We start from the raw sequence: 23,691 nt of genomic DNA on the forward strand, positions 1-23,691 counted from the left end.
GGTGGGGGGGGGGCGCCCCCCCCCCCGCCCCCCCCCCCCCGCGACATCACTCGCGGCCAATCAGCCGCCGCCGCTCCCCGCGCCCCGCTCGGCCCCGGCTGGGGGGGCGGTGGCTGTCAGGCGGGCTCCGAGCCGAGCCGAGCCGAGCCGAGCCGAGCCGAGCGCAGCCCCCCGGGACGGCCCCGGGCGACGTCCCGGCTGTCAGGTAGGGCACGGCTCGGCCGGCGGGGCCGGGAGCGATGCCGCGGGGGGTCCCCAGGGCTGTCACCTTGCGGGGTGCGGGGGTGCCGCAGCCGCGGGGTGCCGCAGGGAGGCTCCGCTCCAGCCCTGCTGCTGCTGCTGCTGCAGGGGTCGTGTCTCAGGGCTGGCGGCAGCCGCCTCGTCTGGGTGTGTGTGCGGCGGGTTAACGTTTTTTTTTATTTTTTATTTATTTTTATTTTTTTTTTCCTCGTTGCGCCTTCCTGCAGTAAAAAAACCGATGATAACGTGCTGCTTAGTTGTGCGGTTCTCCTTGCAAAACGCTCGCGCGGCGCCTTTTCTGTGTCACTTCGCTGCAAATGGCAGCGATGCCGCAGCCGGCGGCGGGGCCGGGAGCGCTGCTCGCGGGTGCTGCCGGTGCCGAGCTCCCCAAAATGTCCCCCCGGGGGCCGAGCTGCAGCCCCGGGCTCCTGGACCCCCGAGGGACACCCTCCTGGGTCCTAACCTGTCCCCAGAAACGTCCCCCCCCTCCCCTGCTGGGACACCCACCTGCCCAGGTGACCGCCTCTGCACCGTGCGGTAATGAAAATGAGCCACGGCCCGTGGAGGAGGAACAGCTTTATGGGTTATTATATTAAGGGCCGTAAAGATGTTTAACGGGAGCCTTAGGGTTTGGACGACAATCCCTTATGTAATTACAGGTGTGTACAGCTTGGGCAATAAACAACCCCAAAACGCAGCCACCTGTGCAGAGATACACGTTGCTTCGCATCCGTCTGTTGTATGAAATTACTCTTAAAACAGTAAAAATAACACAGAGGACCCGAAACTGCGTAAGCACAAGGGAAAGCATGCTGAAATGACTCGAAGTTTAAATAGTTCTCCATTCTTATCCTTAGTAGCTTTTTCACGTCTCTCTTGTACAAATCTCTATGTCAAAGTGAGCCTTGGCCCATTCTGCATAAATAACAAATGACCAAAAGTTCTCTAATAAGAAGTTTCCGTCACGCTGCAGAAGTCTGTTGGTAGTATGGAGCTTTTGTATGTTTATTTGTTAGTCTCTGAATATGTATCATCTATCAGCATCAGTTGCTTAAATCTTGTATTTGTGTTCCATGATAGTTGACAAAGCAACAGGATATACCTTATCCACCCCTAAATTTTGGAAAAGGTAAAAATAAGTAGTTAAGCAAAATACTTCTGACCTTTCCTGTGTTGTATTCTCTACAGTGCTTTTCTAAATCAGCAAGAGATACTTAGTTTTACTTCAGACAGACACCAAAAAGTGCCACAACCTCAACACAGCTGCAAGGTTATGCAAGCACGTGGTTTCATAGGACCTCAAATCAAGGATCTTGCATGCCTTCTGAAGAAGAAACCCTGTGTTATTAACAACAAAACAAATAACTTCAAAGCAGCTTTTTGAGCATGCCTGTCTGATACATATGTCTTAACTACATGGTCACATACTGTTTTTTTCTTCTGCAGGATCCCTTCCTCATTCAGTGCACAGGATGGATGGAGCTCACTTATCACAATTCATTCAGTATTTTGCTTTTGGTTTTCTTTCTCCTTGATCGATACGTGAGCCCATGATTTATTTTCTTCTTCACATATCTCAGCTCTGCTTTGAAGACAGAACTGATAACATCTGTATGGGCTTTGCTGAAGTGCTTATAATTATGTGATCAGAATGCCTCACAGACAGTTTTTACTTTATCAAACACCACCTAAGGTGAGACAAGACTTTTAAAAATGGTGAACACATAGGTTAGGTTAAAAGCATTCACTCATTTTTGGTGTCTGATTTGAAACTTCCACCATTGTAAATAACAGTATTTCTGTATTTGCTCAAGTTACAAGGGCCGCTGTGTCCTGAGTGCTCCACACATATTTGAATGTGCCTGCAGAGTGGATGGGAAAAAAGGAAATCACAGTTAATTACAAACTAGGGGAATCTTGGTTTAAATTGTGATGGTAGGAGGGATGGGGGAGACATGGAGAACTTTAACTGCCAGTGCATTTATGGCAGTATAATCTCTCTCCTTTTTCTTTCTGCAAGCCCTCCACATTCACTACACATATACCTGTCTCTTCAGTAGGTAACAAGAGTCCTGACTACATTAGGTCCTATTTCATCTTCTGTGCATGTTTATCCTGTGCACTGGTTGAGGCAAGGTAACTTTGAAGAAAATGTATGTGTTTATTTAAATACTGTATTAAAGTGTTCACACTCAAAGGAAGCGAGTTAAGGTTGCACAGGCAACATGTTTGTCACTTTATGACTTTTTGAGTGATTGAGTAACATTCATAATATTTTTTCATGTTTCTTAAAAATTAGAAAATTAAGTGTAAGCAAGTAAATAATAAATAATAATAAAAATAATAAAATGAAAATTTTCAGCTTTCAAAGTAAATTTCTTCTTGTCTTGCTGTATCAGACCACAATGGTTATCAACAGGATAGGAGAACTTAGATCTCCTATTTTGCTCTCCTAAGAGCAAAGGCTGTTAGCTAAGAATTAGCATTATGAAAGTGCAGTTCCCCTTAAATGCACCAGTAATAAAGCAGAATGGGTTAATTTGTCACAGGTTTCTACAGGTATTTCTAATTGTGGAGAAGGGGTGAAAAACTGGAGTCCTTCATTCAATTCTGAGCTTTAGAGAGAATCTTTAATATTAGATGAAGGCTCTCTTGCCAGTCCTCTGCAAGCACAGTCCTTCTCATGTCATTCTTTATACATGTTTCCTAGTAGTATCACAGAATCACAGAATTTTCAAGGTTGGAAGAGACCTCAAGATCATCAAGTCCAACCTCTGACCTAACACTAACAGTCCCCACTAAACCATATCCCTAAGCTCTACATCTAAACGTCTTTTAAAGACCTCCAGGGATGGTGACTCCACCACTTCCCTGGGCAGCCCGTTCCAATGTCTAACAACCCTTTCGGTAAAGAAGTTCTTCCTAACATCCAACCTAAAACTCCCCTGGCGCAACTTAAGCCCATTCCCCCTCGTCCTGTCACCAGGCACGTGGGAGAACAGACCAACCGCCACCTCGCTACAGCCTCCTTTCAGGTACCTGTAGAGAGCGATAAGGTCACCCCTGAGCCTCCTTTTCTCCAGGCTGAACAAGCCCAGCTCCCTCAGCCGCTCCTCGTAAGACTTGTTCTCCAGGCCCCTCACTAATCAGTAGTCTCATTATTCTTCTGGAGCCAGTCAAAATCTCAATTGTTAGTTACTGCTGGTCTTGACTGTTCCAAATATGTCTTCTTCTTTTCTTTTTTTTTTTTTTTCTCTCTCCTCTCAGCCAGTCCCTTCTCTCCTTGCTTTTTTCTTGTCGACGTTCTTTCAACTTATGTTTCTTTATTCTCCAAAGCTTCCTTGCTTCCTCTTCTTTATTTCCTAAATCAGTCCAGTCTAGTGTCTTCAGTCTGCAGGCACCTTTTCAGCACTTCTACCAGGTATTGGTCTCAACTTCTACTCCTTTTATTTTTTTTTTCCTCCATTGTTCCTTTCTAAAATTGACCTTCTCAACACATTTTTCAATGCAGTTTATAGTATGTGTTGTGCTTGTATATAAGCATTAGCAGAAAGCAAAGATGACAGACAGGACACTAACTTTACCAAAGTTTAAGTAACAGTAAACATTAGAAAAGTCTATTAAATTAAATAGTCCTTATTATAAAGATACATCAACAATGAGGCCACACCTCAAGTACTGTGTTCAGTTTTGGGCCCCTCGCTACAAGAAGGACATGGAGGTGCTTGAGCGAGTCCAGAGAAGGGCTACGAAGCTGGTGAAGGGTCTGGAGAACAAGTCTTATGAGGAGTGGTTGAGGGAGATGGGATTGTTCAGCCTGGAGAAGAGGAGGCTCAGGGGTGACCCTATCACACTCCACAGGTACCTTAAAGGAGGCTGTAGCGAGGTGGGGGTTGGTCTATTCTCCCACGTGCCTGGTGACAGGATGAGGGGGAATGGGCTAAAGTTGTGCCAAGAGAGGTTTAGGTTGGATATTAGGAAGAACTTTACCGAAAGGGTTGTTAGTCACTGGAATAGGCTGCCCAGGGAAGTGGTGGAGTCACCATCCCTGGAGGTCTTTAAAAGACGTTTAGATGTAGAGCTTAGGGATATGGCTTAGTGGGGACTGTTAGTGTTAGGTCAGAGGTTGGACTTGGTGATCTTGGAGGTCTCTTCCAACCTAGACTATTCTGTGAATTCTGTCTGTATCATACACTGAATTTTTTTTTAGGAAGTCTACTGTACTCTACTGTACTCTACTCACCCTGCTAAGTTTTGTGTGTTTCTGGGCTGGCAAATGAAATGTCTGATGAGTTGGGGTTGGTTTGTGATTATACTTATGTGTTTTTCTTTTAATTATTATTTATTTTTTATAACTATTTTTATTTGATGTTAATTTTCTAGTTACTGCTCTTTTAGAGATACTTAGAAAAATGAGATGTAGGTGAATTGAACTCTGAATAAAACTGTGACTAGTGGAGTTACCACTGCAGCATAGTGTTTTATTTACATAAGCTAGTCCTTTTGATGTTATGAAAATAACATTTGCAGTAATTTAGTAGCGTAGTGTCTGAAATGGGGAACATGGAGGAGTTGTGGTTTGCATCACAAACTGAATATTGTAATTCATGGGAGAGAATGTAAAAAACGGTTTCATACATGCAGAATCTTCCTAAAAGCTTGTATGGGCAGAGCAGTGTGGGAATTCAAGACTTAACCACAGCTGGGAAGTAAGTCATTTTTAACTTCTATGTTCTGTAAACCCAATGATTTGTTGGACTGCGTATTTATAATTTAAGCAATATGTGATGTAGTAATGTACGCGCTATTTTTCTGCAGGCTATCTTGATGCTAAAAACTAACATATATTCGGTATATATTCACCTTTTTCACATGTAGTTTTGTTTTTCTCTGTGACTATTCTTTAGGCTTTTAATCTTCAAGCCTAATCACAGTTTAGGAGAAAAAATATTTTTTTCCTGTGTGCTAAAAGATAAACAGCTTTATGTGTCTTAACAAAGATTTCTTTTGAGATAAGTTCTGAAGTTTTCCAAACCAGTATGAATTCTTTGAAACAAGAAATAAAGCTGTTTTTTTTTTTTTGATAGAGGCAGTCATTTATTTTGCCATCTACTCACTGGTAAAATCTAAAATAAAGTTGAAAAGAAGTAAAATATCTTGAAATGTTGAATTTCAACTCTCTATTTTCCTTTACCAACCATTATTAATGAAATTCATAAAGTGTCCAGTAGGATAATTTGTTGATAAGGAGTTAGAAGGGTTAGAAGTTGTTTCTAGGAGTTAGAAGACTCAGTGTTACTGCTATTGCTAGTAATACTATTAGCTAAAGTATAGCTGAAGTATAGCATTTTTCACTATGAAAAATTTTGAGCAAAGCAAAAGGAAAATAATTATTAAGATAGATGAGAAAGAGCAGCTAGAAATATACATTTTGGTTTGTTTGTTTTCTGAATCTCTTCTTGAGAAGAATAAGTGCATCACTCTTGAACTACAGCAAGAGGCCAAGCTTCCCTTTCATCAGCTGTCTACAGTTCACTTCTTTTATGAAAATCAGCTTTGGAATATTGAACAGTTCCCACTTCAGATTTTTATTATAAAGGAACTCCAACGGACACCAACTGCTGTTGAAATAGATTTTGGGAAGGCAAGGATTCTGAAACACTATTTTCCTGGTGTTCTTGTCATTTCTTGAACTCTGCTTCTTCTCTTTGCTCTTTATCTTTACTATACTTTTTCCCTCTGACCTTTTCTGGCCCTGTAACTTCTCTCTCTTTATTTTTTATTTTTGTAACGTGTTATGTTTTGAAAAAGTATCCACTGTTAACTTGAGGTGTTGCAATGGTATCTCAGAAAAGGTGTAATGAGGCTGTCACAATGGCAAAAGTAGCCACCAGCTTGACTAGTATAGGTTGTTTTTGAAAGTCGTAAACTAAAGACAATGTTTGATGCACAAGTTCAATGTTAGCTGAGCATAAAAAAATTCTGTGTGCATTTTTTAAATTACTTTCATTTCTTTCTTGACTCTCTACATAGCACATAAGAAATGTGCCCGCTATTGCAAAAATACCAGTAAAGAGCTGCCATAGCAAGAAGTGCCAATGCTGACCACTCTTCTAAATAACTGGGGTGACAGCTCAGTTACACTTGGTTGTTTAAACATCTTCCATTTTCATTTTGCCTCAGGTCTTGCCAGATGGATACAGTATTTTTATTTATTTTTAAGTCAATATACGAGAAAAGGCTTATACTCAGAGTTATGGAGGGAATGTTGAACAAAATTATCAGTTCCTTGGTTCATTATCATAGCTCATTGCTTCTTTCATTTCTTGATGTACATCAGCCCTATTGAAGAGCACATTTTTGCAAAACTTATTGATGCATTAACTGAAAAATTACAATATTTGTCAGATGGTTTACATCACAACCTATTCCTGTCAATATTCCTGCCTTAGTAGAAACTGTTTATCTGAGTAAGCGTAGAATTAGTGGTTTAGATGAAGAATTAACTTCATTCTCAGCAGTTGGGTTTTGCAAAATGAGAATCTGGAAAGCATAAACAAAATATTAATACTATAAGAAATTGCATAATGCAAAAAATATGTAACTTTCACATTTGAAACATTGATCTAGCTTTACCCAGTCACTGTTATATTAGCACAAAAATATCTATATAGATTTTTTTTTTCCAATGCACTTCTATTTGTCTGTAGATAGTGGCCTGAAGAAAAATGTTATATCCCCCAAAATATAAATATATAGTGTAATATATATATTATAATTAAATAATATATAAATGCCCCCAAATCAAAGAAAGAGAAACAGATAATCTCAAATATCTGTGTTTTATTAGCTAAGAATACTCAAGATGACTAAAGGGTTTTGAATGAAAAAGACTTGATTGCAGTTTCATTAACAGTGATTTGTCAGTTCCTTTATTAGGCTTCCAGAGCATGGTTTTGGGGCCTAGGGGACAGTGGTATGCCTGAGAAGAAAGATTAATTTGCGCTTGGTTGTACAGATCAGATACAGGAAAAGATAAATCTGACTAAATCAAGTATTTTGCTGTGGAAATGGCAGCTGTGAATCTGCTGCTCAGAATGATATGGAGTCCTACAGAAACGTAAAAGCATAAAGAAAGTTTTGTCATAAAAACAGCCGCAGGTTTGTAATAAAGCACAGCTGTTCCCATTTCCGCTCACATTCATGTATTGTAATAGGTTCTGTGGGTTCTCTACAGACCAGCTGACCCAATCTTAAATGTGGCTGAACCATAAAACCTGTTTTGTCCTATTTCTATGAGATCTTATTTAAAGCCTTCAAAATATATAAAGACTTTTTTATTATTTTTTTTCTTCAGAGTGATTAACTCCACTCAAATGTGAAGTTTATATCTGTAGTTACAACAGCTAAGTGTCACTCAGACCTTGCCTGTGCATATGCTGGAGACACAGGGGGTTAGGATTTTATTTATTTTTTATTTTTTGAAGCCAGAACAACTCTGAAATAACTGCACGTAAGTGTATTACCATATATTTATGTACTGTCTCAGTTTTATTTACATTCATGTAGGATGCTTTGCTGGCCTGCTGAACGCTTTGTAGAAGATTTTATCCTTGGCAGTGTCGCTAACTGACACTATTTAAACTGACAATGATTAGATAAAGCTTGCAAAGAGTCACCGAGGTTTCCCCTGTGCATGTTTTTTTGTTTGTTTTTACACCAAGCGCTCTTTTCTCCATCTATACTAACATTTAGTGGTACTGAAGTGACAGGAGAAGAAGGGAAAATATGGAAGCAATATTTGGTCTTTTGGTCTTTTTGGTCCTTTTTGGTCACTGTCAAAAGAATTGTAACATTGTATAAACCAATGAGAACTGGTCACAAGTCACTTTTGTGTTATTATTTAGTATCTCAGCACGTACAGTATTTTATGTTACTGAACTAGTCAGTTTACTGGCATTCTTCTACCAGAACAGTATGAAGAAAGATTTTGCTACTGGTGGATTGCCGTAGGTACAGTGAAGGATGTGCAGCACCTTGAAATGAAAATTTTGCTTCAGCAGTTTGGTGCCTATCCCTTGCTGTTCACTACTCCTCTAGGCAGAACTATTTTGACACTTCTTTGTGACTGTCTGAAATAAAGCACTCCAAACATTTAGGATATTCTTGGTCTGACTTCCAGGAATTTCCCTGGTTAATGTGTTACTAATCTCTTTTTATAGAGGTCTTTTTATACAAGGGGAAATATTTATTGTGTGGGTACTAGGTAGATGCTATGCTATGGAATGGAGTGTACAGCCAAAGAGCAGTTATTTGGCTGTTAGACTTGGAGACGCTGTAATCTGAAGTAATAAAATAATTCAAAGGAAAATCTATTGAAGGGAAGTATGATTACCCGAGTATCTGCTAAGCTATGTTTTGGACATCCTGTTTTACCAGGAAGGTAGTTCCCATTCAGCTTCCTAAATCACAGGCAGCACTCTGGTGAATTCGGGGCCAAGTTCTTGCCTGTCCCAGGAGAATCAGCAGTGCCCAGCTGTTGCTTCTCACTTTTCTGTCAGGCATAAACACGCATCTCCTTTCTGTCAGAACACAAAATTCAGTAAGTGCTTTTCAGAATTAAATAGAGGGGCATTTAAAAGAGAGGACTTTTATTAGCTGTTAGGAATAGGCCTTTGAACTTTGCCATCCACTTTATTCTCTTCTGAGATTTTTCCCTGGGAATCCATTTAGTGGGGAAAAAATGCTAGTGGGTGAATTTGGGTGAATATTTAAAAACATTACTCAAACTTTCTGAAAAATAGTATTGTTCTCATGCTTGTCTCTGAATCCATGGCCCATTCAAACTTTTCAGGCCTGGCTTTTGGCTTGTGTGGTTCTCTCATCTTCCCTGGGAAACTTCTTGGTGGTCCCAAGAGAGCTTCTAGGGCTCTCCTGGTAGGTCTCAGTCCTAGAGGCAGAGTGATGAGAAGCTGGGCCAGAGGAGGAAAGAGGTAGCAAGTGTGAGCACATGCTTCTTAATTGGTCTGGCCTGTCCTGCACCTCACTCTAAAGATATTTGCATGAGTTTAATTGAAGTAAATAGTCTGCTTTTCCCCTGGACTGGATTAGGACTGCTCACAAGTTTAACAGACATCTGCAGCTGATTTCAGAACTGCAGGAGTGTGGCCTGTGCTTGTCTTCCTGCAGTTGCCGTGCTAGGTCCTTCCAAATCCCTCTGACTTGGACCACAATTACCCATGAAGTTGTCTGTCTGCTTTCTGGCAGGTGGCTTTCAAAGTCTCTGTTCATGTCAAGGGCAAAGCTCAGTGACTGCAGACACCCAAGAGCTGGAGGACCTGGCCATTTCTGGAAGTCTGTGTGTGGGCACAAAGACTGTTAGGTGAAATGGGAACTTCAGAACAACAGCATCTTGGAAGGTTTGCCAGCTCAAGATCAGGTTTCACCTGATTCCAGCAAGTAACGTAGAAACCTGATACCTAATTCATAATTTGAACTGTAAGCCTGTCATCTTTCAAAACAGCTGAAGAAATAAAGAATGAAAGATAAAGAAGATTGTGATACTGGGTAAAGGCAGATTTTCCTGTATTAAGTACAACAGCATATAATCAAATCAATGATGCAAATTAATATAGGAGGATTATTATTTTTAACCATTATGTGAAGATTCAATAAAAATAATCTGAAGCTTTAATTCAAGCCAAGCAGAAGCTGCTTGATGAGTTAATATCCTCAAAGTATGGACTATGTTTTTGTTAAAACCTTTCACTTCTGTAAGCACAAAATGCCTTGTTTCCTAAATGTTTGTAGTAGAGTTGTTGCTATTGTATTTTAAACACTTTTATTGCTCTTCGTATACTGCTACGTTATGTTTCCAGATAAAAATAATCTTTCCTATTTGGCATACTAAACATGTTTTGGCATGCGTTTGTGACTTACTGTATATCATTAAACCACTTCTGAGGGAGGAATCATGGTCTGACAATTAGTTTGTATTTCAGTTGGTTCATGGGAGGATATGGACATTCACAGTAATGAGCTTTTTAGTTGCAGTTTTGCATTATTGCATGTAGATGAGTAGAAACATCTGTATTCTTGTTTTTCTGTTAGTCAGACCTAGAAGGCTGCCTTAGAATACAGCTGAAAGCAATGAAGGAATCCATTGTAGATCAGTTTCTTCTATTGCTCACCCAGAGTTTTGGGCTTAAATCTTTGCTGACTTCAATGTGTTATAAAAACAGAGGTGCTCCTTGTCAGACTTTTAGAAACATCCTCTTATGGTTTTACAGACAATTGCAAATAGAGTTTTCTTGTGTTAATTCTGACTGCAGAAGTGTGTATATATACATTAGTGTGTCTCTTTTTTTCCTCTGTTGATGTGGTGACAGTTGGCAGGTGCTAGCTTCCAATAAGTGAGAGCTGTAAGCTGCACAGCTTGGTAATTGGCATAGAAGTTGGGTAAGGAAATTGCCTCCTTCTCTCATACTACAATATAGTCTTTTAAGACAAGTTCTTTTCCTTTTCCAGAGAAAATCAGCAATTATCCAGTCTTGTCAAAGAAAGTGCATACATATAAGCAGCATGGGGAAGATGTACTCATCCTCAAAAAAGCTTGCATTTTGCTGAACCAACTATGGGCTGACAGCTCAGCATCACCAATGATTTTTGAAAACCAGCCTAAGAACGCCTGAAAGTTAAAGTGGATGCTGGTTGGAAACTTTAGGTGTATATGTGTGAAATGAGTAGCAAAAGTTAATTCTGTCAAAGAAAAAAAAAAAGTTTTGAGCTTTCAGTTATGCAGAGAGTGGGTCCTTTTTTCCCTCCATTAAAAACAAAATGTCTATACGGTGTGTATGAAAATGATTTCCTTGCTCCTCATTTTTGTTTCTCCTGGTTACTATAAAATGGTGGAAAAAAAAAAGTTCTCTTTTTCCAAATTAGAGGAAAGAGTCTTCTCCTGTGATTGTTTCAACTTTTTCCATCTTTAAGATGATTTGTTAGGAGTATGCTTATAAATTAATTTTTATTGGAACAGCTCTTTGTGTCTCAAAAGCAGCCTGGTGCACAAACAGACTTTGTATGAATAGTAATAATGAGGTCAAGTAAGAAGATGCAGCAATCTGATGAATGACCAGGAAGTGAAACAGCTACAGTTAGAAACATCAAGGCACTTGTGAAAAGCATAGAAATATCTTGGTGTGTTCCTCATCAAACACAACACCTTCTTCTTTAAATTCATGGTACAAGGAATTTTCTTTCAAGAAATATAGGATTCTTTGGACAGATGAACAACTGTTCTTTGTATAATATTTGTATTTGAAACCTTTTAGGAAATTCTAATGGAACATGATTTCTTTGTCAATGCATTACTTATTTAGGAACCTTGCCAGTACAGTCTTCAGACGGTAACTATGAGGCTTATGCAACATGTTACTTTATTTTTATTATTATTTTAATTAATGGAGTTAAGGGTGAGTTGTATTTTGCAGGATCTTTCTGCTGAAAGGCATTAAGAAGTATGTTTTGCTATTAACAGTTATTGAAGATCATTTAAAGTAATGGTGGATATAAATCATAGTGCAATTCAAGCCAGAATTACAGAATTTGCAGACATCTGGCAGACCGTGAACCTAGAGGAGTCCCTTCATACAAGATCCGAGCTGATAATGTCTTGGTGTTTGTAGTGTCTTTTCTTCTAAGTCTTAATAAAATAATTGTTGAGTGTGCTACCTGAGATGACTTAGACTGTGTGAAGAACAAAATCACATGTTTAAAAAGAAGACATTATTTTGCAGGTATTGTAATGCATGTCTGGGTGTGTAGGAGGTAGAGGTAGGGTCCTGATCTCATTTGGAGAATCCAAACTCGGTTGTAAAGTCTCTTTTCCCTGGTGGGGGAGAGGCAGATGACAAGGGAAGTCTCTTAGAACAGCTTTTGTTAATTAAGCCTTTATTATGAACAGGATCAAACGATTAGTAAAAGCAGATAACTGTCACCAGTGTACGCTTGCTTATTGCCTCCCTCTGCCCTCACAGCCCCATGCTCATGGCACATGTGTCCCTCCTGTGCCCGCTCAGGGCCATAGCCACTGCCATCACCTCAGGTGCAGCCTGGCTCGGGCAGCTCTCAGTTAGAGCTGGCGTGGCTGCTGCCTGCACCTGTGCTCAGCGGGCTCTGGGGCTTCTTCCATTTCTTGCAGGTGCAACAGCAGCACAAGTCTCCAGAACATATCAGTGTGTGGTATGCTTTCAAGTGTTCCCTCTCACCATGGACTGTTGTTCTTTGGAGCCTGCTGTGTTCTGGTGACTTGTTTATCCACGCCCATAGAGCCCATTTTCGGCAGCTTGCACCAGCAGGGCTTTAATGATGACATGACTTTTGGACAACTAGTATTGTAATGTGAAACTGCGATGGGAAGTTACTGACTTATGAGACGTTTTCCTTAGCCTTCTTTCAGTCTTAGTTTTTCATTTGGAATTGGAGTCAGTTCTCAGATCACATTACAGATCACTGCAACCAGTTTGAAGTTTCAGTTTTCTTTTTGTATTCTACTGTACTTCTGTGGAAGTTTTGGTATTTGTTCCATTGGGACCAAGTTCAATCTGATTTTCCAGTTCGTATAAAAAAAATAGTAATGAAAAACTTGTCACATCAAGTGCATTTCATGACAATTTTCTCTGACTTCTTAATCTATGTGTCAAATGGCACCAGCAAATGTATTTATTTCCAGGTGAACTCTTTCTATAGAAGTCATCATTATTTCAAGATTGTCCTTCCTCTTACTCAGTCACAAACATTAATATTTTTTATTGCATCTTACCAAACTTGTATAATTCAGAATTCTGCCCTTGAAACTTGTGTTACTGTGAAATTTTCCAGCTGCTACTGAAAAAAAGTCAATGTAGTGTTTTGCCATGGATTAAAGTACATTGCAACCTCTGCAGGCCTTCTTATAATTCCTAGAAAGGAACAGGAGACAACTGTATGGTTTTTCTATTGTGATTAGCAAGTTATTATGTCTGACATTAATCACATGTGGAAGTGTGCATTGGGAATAATTTAACTGACGTCAAGGGAGTGGCACTGACATAAAAGCTAATATTAATGAGCCTGATCTGTAGAGAACCTTGAAGATCAGAAGTAATTTACATAACATCTTATTTTGCCCCCCCCCCCCCCCACACACACACACAAAAAAAAAGTAAATTAATTCATCTTTTTAGCTGCCATTACATTAATTGGACAGCACTCAAAGTACTGTTTGTTCACTGCAAGTGAGACAAAGTTCTGATCTGGAAACATAAGAGTGCTACAATTACTGTCCTTCAATAAACTGCTCTCTAAATACTATACCCTTGCAGTTCTGTCAACTACTTTTAATACATAAAATTGTAGATTCTTGAGCAGTGTTGGCATTAGATTATTCAGAACATGCAATGGTTGTAACCCGTTGGATGATCTCTGGATTTTCTCTTGTAGTACCATATTGCTTTCCATGGGTAGCTACGCAGAACGAGGATACAAATTAAATTTGAGTTTATTGCTTTGCAAAAAAACATTTCCCTAGCTTTGTTTCAAGTGTTGATTTTGTGGCAAATGGAATAACAATATATTTGAAGAAAAGGGTTTAATTGCTGCTTCTGATTTAATGCATTTTGTTTCTGATGTTTGCTAAGGGCAGCTCAATTGCTTCAGTGTGTGAATAGATTTGAGCTGTGCTTTTTACCTCTGAAAAAAATTGAATCTCTTGTGAATGTTGGCATTAGACGTCAAACTGTTTGGATTTACCATTGTACAAGTCAGGTAGGTTATTTCTGTGTGGGTGTTCAGCATTTCATATATCCTTTAGATATAGATTGCAACAGTTATGCTTTAATTTCATTTCAAGACTCTTAATTACCTGAATATTTCATTTGGCACTAATATGTACCTTGGAGCATATTGGCTGTGGAGTGTTCTCTTGATGGATTCACTACATGGGGTTGTCAATTTTAGGTGATGGATAGCTCAGTAATTATAGAGGCATTCTATATTTTCTAGTGAATTGTGTATTGCAGTCAGTGCTGAAAAAGCTAATTCAGGTTCTGTAGGAATCATTCAACTCCATTTTTAAATAGCAAATTTGTATCTCTATCTGGGTCTTGAGACAATTTTTAAGAGCCTGCAAGTAAATTAGACAATTAGTTGTAAATAAAAAAACTAAAACCTGTGTTCTTGTGGGAAATTAATATCTTCTTGTTTGTTTCCTTCCGTTTTTGTTCTGAATGATTTTGTGGCAATGTAATAAAGTGATCTGAATGTGTCACCACTGTTATTATTGGCACGTATATAAATATTTGAATTTGTGATTCAAATATTTGAGTTTGTAATAAGTAAAATTGAGTTCATGATCCTATAGGCTACCAAAAGGCCATGTAGCACTATCAGAAATTATTAACTAAGACTGCTGTGACATTAAAGAAAACAAGGTTGTTGTTATTTTCTGACAGCTGCTTTGTGTGTAACAGTTCCTGGATTTCTAAATAGGTAAAAAAATAACATTTATTCAAAATACCATGAGTAGGGACCATACTTTAAAGTGTTTCCATCATTTTTACATTGTAATTGCTTGGTATCAGTAAAGCAAAGAGTAGCATCTGTCAGATAGCGGAGAGTAGCTGCAGACCTGTTCCACTAAACTTCATTAGGATGATGTATTTGGAAGGGGGAAGGGAAGAGAGTTTTTGGTAGCATTTAACTTTTGGGTAGTTTTTCAGGTTTTTTTGAGCTTCAATTTCTGATAAGGCATTTCTTCATTTTAATGTAGTCATTCTGCTTTCCTCTAGGTCTTTGCATGAGTACTGTTATTAATCCTAAAGAATATTATTATTATTATTATTATTGTTATCATAAAGATGCAGAAATTGAATTTACCCAAAAATCCACCAATGTGTTTTCAAATTTCATGCTCAGATTTGTTCATTTGGAACAGAAATTAATATGTTGTTTATAAGTGACTGGGGTTCAGAGGGGAAACAGGGAAGTATTTTCAGCACAGGTTTGAATACCTATTTCAGGGCTCTCTGAGTTCTAGTTTGAATATTGAATTATGTGAATAGTTCAAGGGAAGGAATGATATCACAGGTGATTTCATCTGGTGCTTGCTACAAATACAAGTATTCATTTCAGCAAAAAGCGGAGAGAAATTACACACATTCAGTGGAAGAGCACCTGAAAAATTTGAAAGTTGTCTCCCACTTAAAAAAGTCAAACGAGTCACCCTACAATATTTTGGCTTTATTAAATAGCCGTGGGTTAGGGCAGGATTTCTAAAACTCCTGTAATGATCAGTTACAGGGTGAGTAGAAGAGGAAGGTGACAAGGACTAGCAATTAGGTGTCCCTCTACCAGAGGTGATTTTTTTTCCTGCTTTTGAGTTGTCTCAGGTTTTTTGAGTGTGCGAGAACAGACTTTCAACACCCCCCCCCCCCCTTTTTTTTTTTCCTGAAAATGCCTACCTCCTTGAAGTTAAATGTTTTTGTTTGTTTGTTTTTCTTTCCTATTTTAATATACGCACCTGATTGCACCATTTAGTTTGGAAGAACTCTGAGTCCTTGGCTGGAAAAAAAAGAAAACGCACTCAGGAGAGTTGGGAAGAACACACTGACCCCACAACTATTGTCTGAACAGTGAAAATCTCAATGGTCCTTTAGAAGCAAGTTCCTTGAACTATTTGCCAGTGCCATTTATCTCCTTTCAGCTGCCGCTGTAGCTTAGTATAGCTCACAGCCGTGCAGGTAATCCCCCAAAGACACCACTTGTATTTGTTATCTTTCTGGGCATAGTGTTTCATCTTCTATGAACCTATTTGGTATGGGTTTCTGTGTCCTCATATGAGTGATTATGCCCAGTAACGCCCTTAGATGTTTGGACAGAGGACTGTAAGTATTCTGTTTTCATTGATGTGCTGGATTTTAGTCTTTATTTATTGATTTTTATTTCATTGCTCAAAGCTGTTGAAAGGTGTAAGCAGAATTAATAGTTATCATAAATGCAAAGGAGCAAGAACTCTACTGAATTTCACGGTATAATAGCAAGATCTATTTCTGTTTGAAATGCTATTACTTTTTTTTTTTTTTTTTCCTAATGCAATAGGCTTGTAGTCTTAAAATACTCGTATTTAATTTTGAATAAGTTTTATGTTCTGCTTCAAGATTTTGGTAAGTGTTGAAATACAAGCGTTCTCTATTGACACGCTTGGACAGACGGTTGTCCTGCATAATATGTGCGAGGATGTTCTCTCAGGGACAGATATTCTGCTTTGGGTGTTCAGAATTGGGAATTATGTTCATTTTTGCTTCTGATTCAGGCCCAGAAAATAGTCTTCATGGTTATCATCAGAGATAGTAGATGAAAGCTGTAAGATGGAAGAAGGAAGTCTTTTTTTTACATTCTGTTTTTATCACTAAATGGAGTTATAGAAAAGACAATGCATATTGAAACCTCAGGGTGCTGATGATTTGCTGGTGCTGATACTGTCATGAGGTTGAGTCTGACAAGTCCCTGATTAAATATTTGCATGACTGGATTTCATGAGAAAGGAGGTGGTGATGGCATTTCCATTTGCATTTGTGTGTGATTCAAACAGAAGAAGGTTTTGACTTTGATTTTTTTTTTTTTTTTTTCCTGTGTAGATGTGGAATTGATTTTAGTGTACTTCTGTCTGAAGAATTTATTTTTTGGAAGAGAGAGCCTTTTTAATGGATTAGTAAAGTCTAGGAAGACCACATTAGAAATCATTTAAAGTAACTGTCACTTATTACATCTTTTAATCAAAAACCTCCTTTTGCTTCTCAGTGGGTTACCTCTTACAACAACAAAAAACCATCTTCCCAGAATGCTTAAATTATTTTTATTGACACAAATAAATTTGAGTGAGTGATCTGAATAACTGACAAATTTTCAGGTTCTGAGGAACAAAACATTTCCTATTGAATCAAAATGGATGCATATAATGTTATAAAAATAAAACATCAAATTCTATGTTCCTTTTATTTTTTTTGTGTGAAAGATTCAGAAATTTATCCAACCCTTTTTTTTTTTTTTTTTAATAAAAGGGATGATATTTCAGCTACCTAGAAATACATTCCTGTCCTACTGAGCACTCAGAAATTAAACTTCATTTAGAGACATTGTTTGTGGTTGCCCATGGGATTTAGCGAGAAGCACCACAACATTATCAAACAACAGATTCATAAAAAGTTAGTTGGCTGAACAAACAATTCATTATTTCCATCCTCATCATAGGGATAGTTTATTGCTTCACTGTCATTGCTAAGACAAAAGTGGAAGGAAATATAGAAGAGTTTTTGACAAATATGGTTTCATATGCTGAATTTATAGGTGAGCAGAAGATGCTAATCATTCATCTGCTCGTTGTAAATAAACAAACATGAATACATATTATCCAAGATTTATTTTTTCAGTCATTCCCATTTTTATAATTGATAACTTTTAAGTATTTTGGTTTGACATTCTCTCCATCTGCTGATGCAGGTAGCAATCACATTACACGAGCAGATGTATTTTCACCTAGCAACAAGAGAGTTTTCCAAACACAGTGATATCAGCTGTTGTTTTATCCCATCCTCCAAAGTGATCTTAGAATCAAAAAGACAATGATGGAAGCTTGATGTTTGAATAAGGGGAAAAAAAAAAAAAGGATTTTTTTTTCTTTTTTTTGACTATTAATTTTGCATATTAATATGCTCCTAATCTTGTATTCCAGTATGGAGAGTAAACACACATGGATAGCTTAGTTCACCTACTATAAACCAATCTAAGGCAGTGTGGGAGCAATGTTATCTTGTGTTCTTGTAGTTATGGTTGTTTTTTGTTTTGTTTTTTTGTTTGCCTTTTTTTTTTTCTCATGGATATAACTGATAATTTCACCAGGAGAACTGTGTGATGAAATTTTTTGTTGACACTTGATAGGTAAGTGCCTATAATAAGCAGTGCTAGTATTTGTGAACTGCCATTACCAATTACCATCTTTAATTGTAAGTTGGTGTATCTAATTTACCATTTTATGCATACTATAAAATGATTTTTTTTTCATAGCGTTGTGCTCAAAATTATATCAATCAGTAATAGTAGCATAGTGGTTGCAGCACACTAAAGAACAGAAATTCAGTATTTTAGCATGCATAGATGGCAGGAGATTAAGTTTTCCCCCTTGCAAATTCATATACTTCGCAAAGAAACTCAGACTGTCAGTATGATACCATGCCTTGCTCAGAGCTGTTCTGAATAGCTGTGGAAAAGAATCCCTTACTATAATAATCTTTCTTTTTAAACAGAATAATGGGATTATGGGTTTAAAAATTCATGTTACTGATATATATTTCTTCCTCTTCAATCAAAAATAGTTATGGTTTTTAGTTATTATTTCTTTTACATAATGAAACTGTTAATCTCCCTCAGAAAATGGAAGAGTTCAGACTGTGCAGGTTTGTTAAATATTGCTTTTCCATCTGCAAGCATCGCAGCTATCTTTAATAAGTAGCCCTGTCACTCAGCCTTTCTTGCGGAGTATCTGATGAACCAAATATTTCACATTTTCCTTGGGAAATGTTTTGTTTGAGATCAACAAAATAGAATAATGACCTGGGTGTTTTTTTTGGTCTGCTGGTGAGTGTTGGTAGATAGCCTGGACCTGCCTCTTGCCCTGCTGGCCATTCAGGCTCTGGAAGGCAGTGGGAAAGCTTGCAGGAGATTGGGTGACGTGGTCCAGTAGGGGCAGTACTGCTACGATGGAAGAATTCCTTCAGGGTGAAAACTCTCTTCTATAATGGTTACCGTGGAAATGGAGAACTTAGCGATTATATAAATTGGTATCTCAGTTACATGTAAATGTCCTGCAACTTTTTTTTTTTTTTTTTTTTTTTGTATTATCATTTAGAAGGACCATTGATTCTGTAATCACAGGGCCATTAGTGCTTTCAGGTCCATTATAGGTAAGATTTGGGCCAAATCTTTAATGCAGAAAAAGAGGTACCTATTTAAATAAGTGGTTTGGTTTCATGGAGTTCTCTTACCTGTTCAAGATTTTATCAAGCAAAGTTGTTCTTCTGTTGTTGTAGCATAATGTACATTTTGTAGTTTAATTTCATATAACCAATGCTTCAAATACTGGCCCAACATCCAGGGAATATTATTACTTTTTCCCCCCTTTCATTCCTCCAGTGACATTTCTAGTAAAAAAAAAAAAAAAAACTAGAATGCTCAAAAAGACCAATCAAATGGAGCTGTAAAGCAGGAGATGCATATATATTGATCATAATTTCATAATTTACTCAATGTGCTGCTTATATAAATAGAGACAAAATATTCTAATGATTTCTGGTCAGGTAGATGAGTTACAGCACAGTGTTGGAACGTCATATTCCTCCGTCCAAGACAGCATTAAACTTTGTTTAGAAAAATGCCATGTTAAACTGGAATTACGTGCTGTCAATTAGTTTGTCTTTAACAAAAGTAAATACTGTACTATTTTTTTTCCCCAGTGTGGTACAATTTCATAATGCTAGGAGCACAATACCAATCATTTCATGTCTTTCCCCGTTTCTCCTCTCCAACAAGACTGTAGTGAGTGAATCTTAATGGTTTGGAAACCATTTTCAGTTTGAGGAAAGTACTCATGAATTTTCTGTTATTTTATTCTGCTTTGCTGGTAACTGAAGGTATAGTTTGACCCATACTATAGTTATTATAGCGTGAATAAGTCTTTAATTCTTATAATGATTTTGCTTTCTTTCTTCCATGCTACTTTTTTTTTTTTTCCTTAGGAAGATCAAAAGGGCTGTTATGTTTTAAGTGACATTTCATAATCAGAATTCATCTTCTTGTAAAGATGTGGCAGTGTGGATGAAAGTTAATGCTGATAGAGAAGGTAATCTGGAACCAAGGAATTACTTTTCTTGCACCTTGGGGACAAGACTTGAAAATCGGGTACACAAAGCACGTTGGCTTTGGTGTGGGCATAGAATCATAGAATTATTATGGTTGGAAAAGAGCTCCAAGATCATCTGGTCCAGCCATCGCCCTACCACCAATTGCACCTACTAAATCATGTCCCTAAGCACCACATCCAACCTCTCCTTGAACACGCCCAGGGACAGTGATTCCACCACCTCCCTGGGCAACCTGTTCCAATGCCTGACTACTCTCTCTGAGAAGAAATGTCTCCTAATTTCCAGCCTAAACCTTCCCTTGTGCAACTTGAGGCCATTCCCTCTAGTCCTATTACTAGTTATCTGTGAGAAGAAGCTGACCCCCAGATCCCCACAACTTCCTTTTGGTAGTTGTAGAGAGCAAGAAGGTCTCCCCTGAGCCTCCTTCTCCTCCAGACTAAACAATCCCAGTTCCCTCAGCCGCTCCTCACAGGACTTGTGTTCCAGGCCCTTCACCAGCTTCGTAGCCCTTCTCTGGACATGCTCCAGGGCCTCGATATCCTTCTTGTAGTGAGGGGCCCAAAACTGAACACAGCACTCGAGGTACAGACTCACCAGAGCAGAGTACAGGGGGACGATCACCTCCCGGTTCCTGCTGGCTGCACTATTCCTGATACAAGCCAGGATGCCGCTGGCATCTAGATCTAGATGTTGGATCTAGATGTGTATGTAGTTCTTATTTGATAATGTTCTAAGTAATTCAGATGTCAGCTTCTTTCTCATATGAGCTCAGAATTCATATTGTCACTCATATTGTGCGTATATGTTCATATTGCTCATGTGAAACTCGCCTGCTTTTTCTTTCCACATATTCTATAGTGTGGAATCTCAGCACTGTCAGCAAGTGCATCTCCCTTCTCAAGTGTATGGAGACAAGGGGGCTCTTCCACACACTCAGCATCTATATGCTGAGAACACATCGCAGAGGTGATGTTCAAAATTATAATGGCCTTTATAGGTCAGGAGAAGCGTCTCTGTATGGTTACACTTGCTGTGAATATGAAATTGTGTGTGCCATAAGAAATTGTCTGTGCATCACAGCAAGATGAGCATTTGAATATTGCAGATGAGATTAGAAAAACGACTGAATAACCACAGAAAAAATGTATTTTTGAATGGAAAAAGTGTAATTTTCACAAATAGCATCTAGATATTTAAACTCTAGTTGCCACCAATATTTGGTTATAATCAGAAGCTGTAAACTGCACAATTTTTAAAATACTGGTTTCAAAGAATATGTAAGTTTGTAGGAATAATGTTCAGTGTTCATACCTCTTGCTAGAGCTCATATTAGGGGCACTTGCATTGCCTCTGTACTAACAACCAAGAGTGACAAGGAACATTCTTGTGCTCAGGAACTCAGTTGCCTGTACTGCTAACTCTGGGCTGGGACACCCAGAAACAATGCTGAGCCTAATTCAGGAATTAATATTTTCCTGGAACCGTTTTCAAGGAGACAGTTTGAATATGGCCATTCTGCGCTAGTGTATAAAGGATTGTGATGCTGTGGATATGGACTATTCAATAGTAGTTTACTTCTGTGTCAAGTAACACACTTCAGGGCATCTTTAATTTCCTGGTATAGACAGCCATAATAATGTAGGGTGGCCTGAAGGACATGCTAAGGTTAAGCAACTGCTGAATATTTTATTGATTAGGCAGAGCTATAGGAAATGTGACAGGCTTGTGTGAAGGTTTGAAAATCTTATTCTACCAGTGTTCCTCTCCTGTCCCTCTGAACCGTATCTTATGTTAATGTTTCTCTTTTTTTACTCTGGAAAACTTTTACTGGTAACTGGGTCCTGTGTTATTCCAAAACTGGCATAAATTTGGCGTCACTGACTTAAAAAGACATTTAGAATATATTAGGCCACCTGTGACTGCTCCAAGTTAAGGGTTGAAGCAGAGTTTTACTTCCTCTGATTCCAGATAAAATGCTTATGACCAGTCAAGTGTGGGTTCATCTGTGCCAACAACCTGCTAATCATGCTCCTCTTTAAGATCTTCTTGTGAAGCTGAAGAAAGCTGTGGTGACTCACCACGGATTGACAGCATGCCAGCACTTCATCTTTCCCAGCCGATCTTCCTGTGAATGTGGAACACTGTTTCTGATTCAGAGGGAGGAAGGCTTTTTGAAGTCTTTTTGACTTGTACCTGTGTTTCTGATATAACCACCTTTTAAATTACTTAGTGGCACTGCCAAACTGATTTTCAGAGCCAGGAAATACAGGTGTGATATCAAAGTATGCACGAAACTCAAAACCCAGGTCACACAGATAGTCACACTAACATGTTGAGATGAGTGTTAGAGTTAGGATGGAGGGGGAACTGCAGTGCATACAAAAGAACACTCCAAGAGCAGTCCTTTATAAGAAAAAAGAGTGATAATTGATACAAGACAGCAGACTCAGAGGCTGACAGGGGAGGCATAATGTATATGGGTAAATACAATTGTACTGATCTTGTTACTTTTAGTGTTTAGTTTCAGTGGGATTGATGGCCAAAGCCCAGACCCTCAAAGGGGATTCTTCTGTAAGCTTCATGTTTGTAATAATCCAAACTGTGAGGAAAGGGAATAGCCACCTTCTGATCTGCATGGACATATCTTTTCTCAGCACAGTCCCAGACTGCATGGAGCATCCTTCATATTCTCCAGCTTGGGTAGAGTGTAGCTCATTGCCTACATGCTGGTCATAGGTTTCTTGAATACATTTGTGGATAAAATAAGGTTTTACTCTGTCATTTAATTCCACTTCAGTTTCTTGTTCTTCTTTTTCTTCACCTAGTTCTCTATTTAGTAATTTATTTCAAAGTCAGTCACTCGTTGCCTGGGGCTTACTATCCTCTGTGTGTGTGGATCCTAGAGAGTATAGGTGGTGATCTGCTGTTGATACATCAAGTTGCCATCCCCGTATTGGGAAAAAGTTTCAAAGCAACCTAAATCCCACAGAAACATCGAACAACATAGGTGCATAACAACAGATACCTATTCCACCATCATAAGCATTGCTATTTGCATATGTAAACATGCATGAACTAAATTTATAATAACTTAATTGGGTTAATTGCTAAGAAGGCAAGCTAAGAGAATGGGGCTCAATGGTGGCAGAGTGTTCCTGGGGTTCCGGGCAAATTCTTGAGCAACTAACCAACGTTTTTTCCTATGCTGCCACACTGATGCTAGTGTCAACAGTGGACCTAGATAGTGTAAATATGCTGTAATTATAATTTTGCATAAATCATATAAGTAATTTTAGGAACAGTACCATAAGATCAAACCATTGGTTTGTTGTGAAAGATCCGTCAGGCAAAACGGAATGTTGTTTTTGCTGTAAACTTAGGGTGTTGTTTTGTCTTCATCTTCAGGATAAGAACTCCAGTAACTAGGACAGTGCCACATATGGATTTTGATGGTACACTAATAGATGGAGGAGACAAATCTCTTTAGTCTGCAGAATTA

General features: G+C 38.5%; 1 long non-coding RNA gene across 1 annotated transcript; it reads left to right on the forward strand.

The window, feature by feature from the left end:
* Positions 1-3,394: 3,394 nt before the first annotated feature.
* On the forward strand, positions 3,395-11,678 carry LOC118166923. The gene is made up of 2 exons (XR_004750813.1): positions 3,395-3,661; positions 8,190-11,678. It is a non-coding gene; the product is annotated as an uncharacterized LOC118166923 (long non-coding RNA).
* Positions 11,679-23,691: the final 12,013 nt, after the last annotated feature.

This window comes from Oxyura jamaicensis, chromosome 1 (assembly GCF_011077185.1).
Source record: "Oxyura jamaicensis isolate SHBP4307 breed ruddy duck chromosome 1, BPBGC_Ojam_1.0, whole genome shotgun sequence".
NCBI lineage: Eukaryota > Metazoa > Chordata > Aves > Anseriformes > Anatidae > Oxyura > Oxyura jamaicensis.